Below are 12,501 nucleotides of genomic sequence, written 5' to 3' on the forward strand. Positions count from 1 at the left end.
AATGTGAGTCGCGCGGTGGTGGCTGCGGGAGGTCCACACGGGGCGTCATGTATTATAAATTCAGCGGCTTCACGCAGAAATTGGCCGGAGCATGGGCTTCTGACGCCTATAACCCTCAGGGATTAAGACCTGTTGTTTCCACAGAAGCACAGCCTATCATATTTGCCACACCAACTAAACTGAGTTCCAGTTCTATTGCATATGATTATGCTGGGAAAAACACAGTTCCAGAGCTACAGAAGTTTTTCCAGAAATCTGACGGTGTGCCCATCCACCTGAAGTGAGGCCTGCCTGACCAAATGCTTTACCGGACCACCATGGCGCTGACAGTGGGAGGGACCATCTACTGCCTGATTGCCCTCTACATGGCATCACAGCCCAGAAACAAATGAGTTAGGCTGCAGAGGACTGGTTTGCTTGTTGGCATAAATCCTTTGAATTTTCATTTTTCATTATTTCTGTAATTTTTTTGTTTTTTACTTGAATGTTCCACTTAACATTCTTAAAAGCAGAAAGATATTAAGACAATATTTTGGTTTGTTATGAAAATGAACATGGCCTGCCAGAGCTCATTCAGCAGTTAAAACTATTGTTTAAAGAAATGATGTTGCTCTGTGCATTTGGGCTCCTAATTTCCCTGGAGCTTCTGAATGAAGGTCGCACACAGGCTCATTAGCGGCCATCTGTGCTGAGGTCCTTGGAGACTTATGGTGGTGTCTTGAACATGGGGTGGGGCAGCCTTTCTGGATTAGCATGTGACTAAGGAAGGAAGATAGAAGCTCAGGCCAGGCACATGAAAATGTTGGCCACCTTGGGGATTTTTCTATCTTTCAGTTCAATGTTAATGGAAATTATTGGCAGCCTGCCTCCGTTCATTGGGCAGTTTGTTTCAAAGGGTTATTTGCGTCATCTCAGATCTTCAGTGAAATTTTATGTGTAATTATTATGTATTTATTCCACCATGGGAACAGAGAACACCTGTTTAGTGTTGCACTTTAGACCAATGTCTGTTTTATTAATACAGCTGTGACACAGATTCCCCTTTACCTTTTAAAAATGTTATGGCTTTGAATTATGGTTTATTTTAATTGTGGAATAAATACATGAATGAACAAAAAAAAAGAAAGAATGTGTATATATATATATAAATATATACACACACGCATATATATGTATATATACATATACAAAGAAAGAATGTATATATATACACACATATATATATACATATATATATCTGAATCTGCTGTACAGCAGAAATTAACACAACATGGTAATTCAATTATACTTCAATTAAAAAAAAGAATTCATTTGTATGATGTGAGATAGGGGTCCAATTTTACTTTTTTCCATATAGATACTTCAAAGATAGAGCACTATTTGTTGAAAAGACCATTCTTTCTTTATTACAATGTTGTACATTTTAAAAATGCATAAATAAATACATAAAATACATAGACAAATAAATACATAAAAATAAATGTACCATTGCTGTACATTTGTGATAAATCAATTATTCATACACTCATGGGTCTGTTTCTGACTCTCTCTCTTTTGTTCTCTTGGTGTACCTGTCTTCCCTACCGATACCACGTTGTCTTAACTCTCCGAACCTTTGCCCCCTGCATGATGGAAGCATGATGACTTAATCACTGGACCACCAGGGAAGTTCATGCTGTTTTTTTTACTGTGGGTTTATGGTGTGGTCTGAGGTCAGGGAGTCCGATTCTTCCAGCTCCATTTTTCTTTCTCAGGATGGGTATTTTCTGCAACTGATGTCTAAAATTACCCTTTTTCAACATAAGAGAGTCTAGAAGAAATAAAACCCTAAATATGAAAACTAAAATTATAAGGAAGGGCAACTTAGACAATGGTGAGGTGCTAGATTATCAAGAAGTCTAGTTTGAAAATTCCCCAGATTTTGGGAAACAGGTGCAGTCATTTCATTGCTAGAGACTTAGAAAATGTGAACATTCCTTTTTGAGTGCAAACAGAGTAGCAAAATGGCCAGTACCACCTGTCAATCTGCCCCTACCTCCTCTAGGTCGAAAGAAGAAAAGCGCTGCATGCGCAGAGATGTTTATAATAGCAGTGCTTCCAGCAGTGAAAACGAAGCAAACTATGGTGTCCCATATGGTGACAATCGTGGTGACATGGTGACAGAGCAATCAAAATGAGGTGTATAGCAACTGTGTAAAACAGGGAAGAGTGTGGAATTCTTCCAAGTTAAAAACAAATTCCATCAAACGGGTGTAGATTATCTACTAAAATTTGCAAGGGAAAAAAGTACTAAAAGTTGTAAGGGAGTAAAAGGAGGAATGAAAATTGTAGGATTATAGGTACCACACCCCATTTTTAAGTTTCAAAATGATCATGAAAAATCTGGCTGTTTGGGTGTTTTCAACTTAAAAGTAAGAGTAGGGAGCAGTGAGTCACCAGCCTGGAGCAGTTCACCTCTCTTTCCACCACTCTGCCTGGCTGAATCCAACTCATTCTCCACATATCATATTAAATGCTAGCTCATCACAGAGATCCAACTCATCTCCCTAAAGTAGAACCCAGATATGCACTTTCATTTTCTCTTAGTGTGCTCTCTAATTCACATTTTCTGCACTTCTTCCTTCCGTCCAGATGGCTTGAGTTTAAACCTCAAACCCCAAATTACTAACAAGCTACCATTCTATGCCGCAGGTTCCTCATCTGCGAAATGAGGGTATTGACAGCCCTTCCTGGTGAGGAGCTGGTGAACTGGTGCTTGTAAAATTCACTGTGTTCTGGGTTCCCAGTAAGTGCAGCTGTGGATGGAATTTCATCCCCTCAAAATTCATATATGTGAATCCTAACCCCCAATGTGATGGTATTAGGAATTGGGGGTCTTTAGGGATTAATTCGGAGAAGGCAATGGCACCCCACTCCAGTAGTCTTGCCTGGAAAACCCCATGGATGGAGGAGCCTGGTAGGCTGCAGTCCATGGGGTCGCGAAGAGTCAGACATGACTGAGCGACTTCACTTTCACTTTTCAGTTTCCTGCATTGGAGAAGGAAATGGCAACACACTCCAGCGTTCTTGCCTGGAGAATCCCAGGGATGGGGGAGCCTGGTCACACGACTGAAGTGACTTAGCAGCAGCAGCAGTAGCAGCAGGGATTAATTAGGTTTAGATGAGGTAATGAAGATGAGGCCCTCATAGTGGAATTAATGCCCTTATAAAAGAGGAAGCCGCAACAGAACTCTCTCTCTGCCACATGAGCACACAGCAAGAAGACGGCCACCTGCAAGCCAGGAAGCGGGCTCTCACCAGAGACCGAATCAGCTGGCACCTTGACCTTGAACCTCCCAATGTCCAGAAGTGTGAGATGATAAATGTCTGTCGTTTCCACCATCTAGTCTGTGGTATTTTGTTATGGAAACCTGAGTTAACAAAACCATGTTATAAAACTGTTGGCCATGATTACTATTTAACTGTGTAGTCATTAAAAATCATGTTTTGAAGACTTTTATTCCATGCTATAACACACTAAGCGGAGAACAGGATAACAATCTACAAACACCAACACCTTAAATTTTGAAACAGCATGAAGGAAAACATACCAACATGTGGTAATAGAGGCTAATATCTAGGAGGTATGATTATAGACAACTTAAATTTTCTTTTTTATAGTTTTCTGTATTTTCAAATGTTTTCTACATGAGCAATAGAAAAAGCTGAAAAAGCAATGAATTCTTGTAAAATGTTTTTATGCATTTGACAAGCTCACGTGCTACCCTTTCCTCTCTTTTACCTTGGGCGTTGCGGCCACTGCCTGAATCCTGCTTGGCCTGAAGTTACAGCCACAGGTGTTCTCCCTTTGGTGACCCTGGGCAAGTCCTGCGACCTCTCTGGTCTTGGTTTCTTCATTTGGGAGGACCCTGTGATCTCACACGGTTTGGAGAAGAGAAGACAACCGCTGAGCCAAAGTACCTTGGAAATGCTGTGGATGGGCAGGGCAACCCTGTGAGTCCCACAGCATCAGGTATTCTGCGTCCCCCTCCACCCGCCAGCAGCCAGTCCAGTATCAGTGTCAGGGTCAGAGTCAGGAAAAGCTCCCACCACTCCCCTCCCTCTGACTGCCCAGGAGGCCCTGCTCAGAGCCAGGTCAGGGGCTGGTGGGGGTGGTGGGGGGTGAGTGGGAAATACAGAAAAATGATAAAGATGACACCAAAAATCACCCAGATTTCTCTCAACTCAGTAATAATCAGTGCTGACACATTTGTAAATTTCCTTTTTCTCCCCTCTAGTGTGTTGACTGAAATCATACATTTTATTTTTTCATAGTCTTTTCCATTATGGTTTATTATATGATTTTGAATATAATTCCCTATGCTATACATTAGGATCTTGGCGTTGATCCATTCTATGTATAAATGGTTTGCATCTGCTGATCTCAAACTCCCAGTCCAGCCCTTCTCTGTCCCTGCCCCCTAGGCAACCATGAGTCTGTTCTCTATGTCTGTGAGTCTGTTTCTATTTCTGTTTTATAGATAAGTTCGTTTGTGTTATGTTTTAGATTCCACATGTAAGTGATATTATATGATATTTGTCTTTTTCTGTCTGATTTACATCACTTAGTATGATAATCACTAGATCTATCCATGTTGCTGCAAATGGTATTATTTTATTCTTTTTGGTGGTTTAATAATATTCCATTTTGTGTGTGTGTGTGTGTGTATACCACATCTTCTTTATCCATTCATCTGTCAATGGACATTTAGTTTGTTTCCATGTCCTGGCTATTGTGAATAGTGCTGCTATGAATATTGGGGTGCATGTGTCTTCTTGAATTGTAGTTTTCTCTGGATATACACCCAGGAGTGGAATTTCAGGATCGTATGGTAGCTCTATTTTTATTGTTTGAGGAAGCTGCATACTGTTTTTCACAGTGCTTGTAACAGTTTACATTCCCAGCAACAGTGCTACCTTTCTGTTGATTACCCCTGTCCTCTTTCAACTGCTCCTGCTCCATGGATGGGATCCTGGCTGAAGGCAGGGGCACCAGTTAAATAGCTCCTTGAATCCTTTCTCTACTTTTTTAAAAAAGGTCTTCCATAGTGTTTTCCAAGTCCTGAAAACTGCTTCAGTGCTTAATAAATAGTGATCCAAATGACCCTACAATGAAAGCTCTATTATCATTCTCCTCCTTCAGTAAATGTGGAAACTAAGTCACGGGAAGCAGCCCAAGGCCACTCGACTTTGACAAGGTGGAACTGGACTTGGGTGAGAGCAGGCGCTGGGCCCACTCAGAAGCGGGGAGGGGTTCCTGCTGCGTGAAGAAGCCAGCACCTCCTATTTGGGTCTTAGCCACACATTTCCTGACTCATCACGCTTCTTTCTTTTAGGCCTCATCTTATGTCCTCAGGTGCCCCGGGCACCGGTAACAGGCAGACTGGCCAGGGTCCTTGGGGCGCCAAGGATGACACTTTCTTTGCAGTCAAAGTTGTGGCACAAGAAAGTTTGGAAGGGATCATAGGCATGAATCACTGTGCCTGGGGCCTTCCCCATCCCTAAAGCTCAGGGCTGCCTCTGCTAGTCAGCACGGAAGGGTCACACCAGGGAAATTTGACATGGACGGCTCCCTGGGAAGCTAGTGAGAATCCACATCAGCCTATCTTCAGCCCAGCCACACTTATCACCCCGAGTAGCTGTCTGTTTACTAAGGGTGGGTTTCCTACTGGCTGGGACTCTGTCTTTGTTTCCCCAGCTCTGAGGTGTCTGGTGATTGATTGGTGCTCAGTGAATGTTGATTGAATGAATGAACTGCGGATGGGATTAGCTGGCTGCCCAGAGGTAGAGATTGGGAGGTTGTTTACCCATGAGATTAAGGTGCTGTGGGTGCAGCCTACACTGGTCAAGGGGCCTGTGTTCAAATCCCAGTGGGGTCCCTGACATTCAGGCTCATGGCCTTGGATGATATTGTGTTTCGTGAATGGTGTTGTGTGTTTCGGCCTCGATTTTCCTTCTCAAAGTCTCCCATTGTTGTGGGGGCACAAATGGAATGGTGTGACTGCAAGGAGCCCCAGGTACACAGAATGATGGGTGCTGAGCCTTTAGACTTGGATCATGGAGCCATGACCTGCTCTTACCCTTCCTCCTTCTCAGCAAAGCCAACACACTCAGGGTTCCAGGGTTGCCTTCCTGTTGCTGTTCAGTCACAAAGTCATGCCTGACTCTATGCGACCCTATGGACCGCAGCAGTAAGGCTTCTCTGTCCTCCACTACCTCCCGTAGTTTGCTCAAATTCATGTCCAACGAGTTGGTGATGTTATCTAACCATCTCATCCTCTGACTTTCCTGCCCTCCTTGAAAATGCTTTTCCTGAAGAGAGGGCTCTGCACTCATGACAGGGCTTCAGCCTCTGGAAGGCAGGAAGCTGATGTGCAAAGACGTCTGGAGTCTGGTTGGACACATCTCACACTGGCTGAGGCTGGTCTCCAGGAAGTTCTAAACCTTCCTCCCATCGTTAACATTTAAGAAGCAACCAGGTGATGTGGCGAAGGCAGAGGACGAGGGTGTCAGAGAAGCAAGGGTCCATCTCCACTGCGTCCTTCCTGACGCTCCTCTCTCCACCCTTCCCCTTTCTCTATTTCTGGTCGTTCATTCTTCCACAGAGCCCCGAGCAGGTGGCGGGGGCTCAGCCTCCCTCCTCTGACCTCCATCAGAGGGAGATGGCTGCTCGTCTGGGGACAGAGCAAACAAGTCCTTGGGACTGTGAGACCCACCTGAGAGCATTTGCCTCAAGGTCCTGTCCCCAGACCATCTTGCAGATGGAGCTAGAGCTCTCTAGCTAGAGCCGTCCTTGTTTTTTTGTTTTAAATTATTTATTTATTTTTGGCTGTGCTGGGTCTTCATTGTTTTTTGCAGGCTTTCTCTAGTTGCGGAGAGTGGGGGCTACACTTGGTTGCAGAGCAAGGGGTCTAGAGCACAGGCTCAGTAGTTGTGGCTTAACTGCTCCACTGCCTGTGGGATCCCTGTGGATCAGGGATTGAACTCGTACCCCCTGCATTGGCAGGCAGATTCTTATCCACTGTACTACCAGGGAAGTCCTGTAGCCTTCTTTCCTGTAAGGACTCTGTTTTGAAAAAAAGTAATATTCTATTAAAAGCATATGTAGGCAGAAACGTAATATTGATAAGTGGTTGCATTACTGGGGCCTGTTGCAATCTGAATATGTTTGAAGTCATCCCTGAGGACACAGTGATCTATGGTGCAGACTGGCTTTGTCAGGTGCAGACCAAGTAGCCACAGCCCCAGACACCGCAGTTGGATTTCCTGATGAAAATCTTGCCAAACTACCATCACCTAAAGAAGACTATGAAAGGAAGCTCAACTGAGAAAATATATGACATCAAGATAACATTTATCTTTTGAAAGATTCACAGTGTTTATATTCTTTTGTGACATTTTTGTATTGTATGTATTTATATTGTTACATATTTATATATAATAGCATTTACCAAACTAAATAAAAATGTTGATGACAGGACTTTTAGTCAATATACTTTAATCATTTTTTCTACTTGCATTGACTTTCCCAAAATAACTCTTTTAATTTTAACTGTGCACTAGCTATATATTAAAAGTAATGGGCTTACCTTTTCCTTTTGCAGATTTGTAGCTGTATAAAATTTCAGTAGCTGTTGAATTAATTTCAACTTCATTTTGTTCCCAAGATTTCTTTTTTTTTAGTAAAATAGGAGTAAACAGTGAAAGATGGATTCAGTAGCATACAAAGTCAAAAAGAATGGTGTCTAATGAAAAGGACAAGTAAATGACTATTGAGTGGTATTTTTAGGTTTCTGAGGACAATGAAAGTAGAAGAGATTTCAATATATTTATAAATATGTGAGATTATTTTGGCATATTGCTAGGCACTAATGGTTGACTTTGTCATAATTCTATTTACCTAAGTACATAATGGGCAAAATACCGACAATTTTATTGTAATTTCAAGTTTTTTAAAAAAATTCAGATGCATAAATTTAATGGGACATACTTTTTAACTCTTGAATCAGTAGATGTTGATTAATACTAAGACATTAAAATGCTAAAATATTTTCTTTTGAAACTTTTTAAAATTGAGGTATAATTGATTTACAGTGTTGTGTCAGTTTTGGGTATACAGCAAGATGATTCAGTTATATGTATACATTTTCATTTTCAGATTCTTTTCCATTATAAGTTATTACAAGATTAATTTTTAACTTTGGATAATAAAAGACTACTTTTGAATTTGTGAAACTGATGGGTACAAACTAGCTTTTGTTCCAAAGGTGAATGACTTGATTTTGGTAAGACTATTCATGACTCAAGTTAGAAAACTGTACCACATATGGGTTTCCCAGGTGGTTCAGTGGCTAAAGAATATGCCTGCAATGCTGGAGATACAGGAGATGTGGGTTCGATTTTTGAGTCAGCAAGATCCCCTGGAGGAGGGCATGACAACTCAATCCAGTTCTTGCCTGGAGAATCCCATGGACAGCGGAGCATGGCTACAGTCCGTAGAGTTGCAAAGAGTAGGACCCAGCGAAAGCTACTGAGCACCCACATACTACTACACACAGTGCTTTGAAAAAGAACATCACATAAATGTCCTATTTTTGATAGCTGCTTTCTATTCATTTTTCAACACCTGGTGATCAACTTCAGATTTTATTAATCATGAAAATTTCTAGATAAAAAGGCAGAAATTACAAACTTCCCTTGAAATGCTGTGCTGGTTCTGAATATCATCTCTGAACACCTCTGATATGCTAATAAATGCCCTGTGCTCTAAAAAAAAAAAGTATTATTCTGTTTAGAGATACCCTGTAACAGGCAATATTAATATACAGCAATAGCAACGTTTTCCTCTGAGAGGCTGCCTGCTGCAGGTGTTTGCGTGCAAGTTAAGGAGCAAGGTCTGCGCTGTCCGGTTCTTTATTTTGCAAATAGCATGTCAGTTTCAGCTCCAATATCATTGTCTCTTAGGCTTTTGTGGGGCACAATGGTTGCTTTCCTTCTGCAAGCTTTTGGGCAAATTGTTGGTCTCCAGGATTCCAGTCCTTCAATTTATCTTCCTCAGAGGCTTCTCTGGGCTCTGGGGACAGGGGTGGTGGTGGTGGGGCTCCTTTTTTTGGAAAAGTCTTCCTGAGAAAAGAGAGGAGAGGCTGCACGGTTCTGTGGTCAGTGCCTCTGGGGGAGCCTAGAAGATGCCCTTGGCCAAGGGATCTGGGTGACGTCCAGGGATATCTCTTTCATTCACAGAGTCCAGATCAGCCGCCCACTGCAGATGAGGCTGAAATGCACACATCCTCGTACAAGGAGCAAGCTGACCTACATTCACAATGGGGAGACATGGTCTCAGGTCTTTGCCAAAGAAGAGGTTTTGATAGTGAAGACTCACAGCCCTATTTTCTCCAAAGAAATAGGTGAGTCTCTTTGAAGGATTGACTCTAGAGCAAATGAGCATTATTTGGGAACATTAAATGCTCAAAAATTACAATTAGAATTCTCAGAATGATTTTTTAATGGAAGTATTTGCAATATTGTATTAGTATTGTATTATATTGATTTGCAATGTTGTATTAGTTTCAGCTGTAAAGAAAAGTGATTCAGATATATATATTTATTTTTTTCCAGTTCTTTTTCATTATAGGTTATGATAAAGTATTGAATATATTTCCCTATGCTGTACAGTAGATAGGTCCTTGTTTAATTATTTTATATATAGTGGTGCATATCTATTAATTCCATACTCCTAATTTATCCCTCCCCCTGTATGTAGGTTGCTTTTAGTTTTGTTTACAGTTTCCTTTGCTGTCCTAAAATAAACTTTTTATCTAAAATAACAAACAGCAACAGAAGGGCTAGGCTGTAAAGTCATGAATGTTTCAGAATGTGAAGCCATGGGCACAAACAATAAATATCAGTACACATAAACAAATGAAATACGCAATGTAGAGGTTCAACCAGGTCTAGATATAGAAAACAGAGACCTTGGAGAGAGGGTGGACAAAGAGGATGAAATGTTATTAAAAGAAAAAAGAAGAGGAAGAGAGATGAGAATCAGAACAGATAAGAAGGGCCCACAGATCTTAGAGTAAAGAAGGCATTCTTTTATTATTATTTTTTTTTTATTGAAGTATAGTTGTTGTGTCGGAGAAGGCAATGGCAAACCACTCCAGTACTCTGGCCTAGAAAATCTCATGGATGGAGGAGCCTGGTGGGCTGCAGTCCGTGGAATTGCTAAGGGTTGGACACGACTGAGCGACTTTACTTTCACTTTTCACTTTCACACATTGGAGAAGGAAATGGCAACCCACTCCAGTGTTCTTGCCTGGAGAATCCCAGGGACGGGAAAGCCTGTTGGGCTGCCGTCTATGGGATCACACAGAGTCAGACACGACTGAAGTGACTTAGCAGCAGCAGCAGCATAGTTGTTGTGTGCACCACTATATATAAGATAGTTAAACAAGGACCTATCTATCAATGTATATAAGGGCTTCCCTGGTGGCTCAGATGGTACAGAATCTGCCTGCAGTGTGGGAGACCTGGGTTCAATCCCTGGGTTGGGAAGATTCCCTGGAGGAGGGCATGGCAACCCACTCCAGTATTCTTGCCTGGAGAATCCCCATGGGCTTCATCTGCAGTCCATGGGATGGCAAAGAGCCGGACACAGCTGAACAACAATGTATAACATATATATATTTTTTCTCATATTCTTTTCCATTATGGTTTATTACAAGATGTTGAATACAGTTCTCTGTGCTATAAAATAGGACCTTGTTTAAATATAATATAGCATAGTTTGCATCTGCTAGTCCCAAACTCCCAATCCAGTCCTCTCGTGCCCCCGTTTCCCCTGGCAACTACAAGTCTGTTCTCCATCTGTGAGTTTGTTTCTGTTTCGTGGATAAACTCATTTGTGTCATATTTTAGATTCTGCATATAGGTGATAGCGTATGGTATTTGTCTTTTTCTGACTTACTTTGCTTAGTATGAGTGCTGCAGGGTTTATTTTGGACTCAGCTCTATTTATTGGCCCTACAATAAAGAATATTTCCATAATAATGGTAGCATAATTGTCACATTGGTTTTCAGCATTTAAAATCAACTTTTAAACAAAGGACTAAATAGAATATTATGGTTACCAACCTTGATATTAAAAACGCCAGGGTGTAACTGGTACAGGGTTAGGAGGCCAGAGTGGGTGAGGAGGTGGGAGACACGGCCGCTGCATAGTCTTATTTTATGTGAAGCAATATTAAAACACTGTCTGAAGCTCAAGGAGTGAGAAATGGAGGTTTTCGTACATTGTTGAAATTCGCAAAAGTGTTGAGAAGAACTAAAATGACCAACACATTTATTAAAACTCTGAGAGGAGGATGGAATCCAGAGTGAGGAAGAAAGGAGCTAAATCCTTGTGATTTGCAGCAAAGAGTCAGCAGATACAGCAAAGTTAAGGAGTCAAGCATACTGCTTATGGTTTGGGAGGTAAAATGTCCGAAGTTTTGTTTGAGGACGGGGGAAGGACGCAGTGTGAGGCTATTTCTTTTTAGTCTAAGTCTTTCTTTGCTATTTGATGTAGCACCCCAGATACATCTTTGAACACACACACACACACACAAACACACATACACAAAAGGCTCTTCAGAAAACTCATCAGCTCCCACCAGGAACCCCTCAGAGCTCCAAGAGCAAGCAGCAGGCCAAATGCTCTAAGGACAGCTTAGAGCTGCATAGAAGAGGAAGCAAAAAGTGTTTACAGGAGGTGTGGGGGCTGCCTGGTGGCTGGATTGTCACATCCCCTAATGAACATGCAGGAAGTGGGTGAAACACGCCAGAGTGGATGGCAAAAGCTCGTTTCCTTTCCATGATAGATGCAGTGCTGAGCTACTGACAAAATGCTGAAGTATGTGGGAAAAGGATCTGGCCCAACAGGACGGTGCTAATCCTAGGGATTTCCCAAATGACTCTATGCTCGTTGTTATGTATTTTGTTTACTCAGGCCACCTTTCCAATTACCTGTCAGAGGGGCAAATCCTTCCTCTCTGCTTTATCAGGTGTGAGAGGTAAAGAACCGGGTAAAGAACAGGGTAATGAGAGCAATACCATAATAATGATTCTGATACCACATATCAATTAATGATAACAAATATCAGTACCACTGCCCTCCATTAACACTTCTCCCCTGGATTGGGTAGAACTCTGACTCCACAAGAATGAATTCAGTACTGACAGCCTAGAAAAATATGCTCTGATACAGACCTTCCAGAATTTTCCATCTAGAACAAGTTGATCCTAAAGAAAAAGTCAAGGGAGCTCGCCTGTGCCCCTTGGCCTTGCCGCTCTTCTCTGCTTCCTCTGCCCATTCAAGCCGGGTAGGGAGCATGAGCAGGCCTAACAGCAGTGGCGAGTGAGGTGCATGAAGCCAGCCAGCTTCTGCTCCTCCTCCAGCCCCTCTGTGGGAACACTGTTGTCGCCATC

The 12,501-nt window shown here is 42.1% G+C and overlaps 1 pseudogene; it reads left to right on the forward strand.

Annotated features, from left to right (window-relative positions):
* On the forward strand, nucleotides 1-1,001 carry LOC148775183 (cytochrome c oxidase subunit 7A2-like, mitochondrial pseudogene; annotated as a pseudogene).
* Nucleotides 1,002-12,501: the final 11,500 nt, after the last annotated feature.

Source organism: Moschus berezovskii, chromosome 17 (genome assembly GCF_049115385.1).
Source record: "Moschus berezovskii isolate FMDL1 chromosome 17, NW_MosBer_1.0, whole genome shotgun sequence".
Taxonomy (NCBI): domain Eukaryota; kingdom Metazoa; phylum Chordata; class Mammalia; order Artiodactyla; family Moschidae; genus Moschus; species Moschus berezovskii.